Here is a 323-nt window from a genome sequence, read left to right on the forward strand (position 1 = left end):
CCACCACCCCATCAGTCCCATGTAATTCCACACTTTTTTCTGTATTTCAGCATAAATGTTGATTTCAGCAAGTGACTGAGGGTTATTCACTTTACTGCAAAATGAATGCTTTTTTTCATAATCTCGTGCCCCTCTGTGATGTCCCTGAAGATGAGCCCAATAGCTTGTTGTGCAAATTCATGGTATTTAGGGGGAGAAATGTCCTTGAACTTTGTAATTGCAGCAACGATATTGTTAACCTGAGGTAATATATAATCATGAAACAAAGAGTCATCTCCTTGATTTGTTGGGATCAAGTGTCTGCTTGCCTTGTGGAATTTGAT

General features: G+C 39.0%; 1 protein-coding gene and 1 long non-coding RNA gene across 7 annotated transcripts in view; one reads left to right on the top strand and one right to left on the bottom strand.

Moving 5' to 3' along the window:
* psip1a (PC4 and SFRS1 interacting protein 1a) overlaps positions 1-323 on the top strand; it is an 18,496-nt gene that overhangs the window by 15,915 nt on the left and 2,258 nt on the right. The gene's annotated exons all lie outside the window — the stretch shown is intronic.
* Positions 1-323, bottom strand: part of LOC116700804 (uncharacterized) — a 4,681-nt gene that overhangs the window by 3,599 nt on the left and 759 nt on the right. The window lies entirely within an intron of this gene.

The sequence above is a fragment of the Etheostoma spectabile genome, chromosome 2 (assembly GCF_008692095.1).
Source record: "Etheostoma spectabile isolate EspeVRDwgs_2016 chromosome 2, UIUC_Espe_1.0, whole genome shotgun sequence".
In the NCBI taxonomy this organism is placed as follows: Eukaryota; Metazoa; Chordata; class Actinopteri; order Perciformes; family Percidae; genus Etheostoma; species Etheostoma spectabile.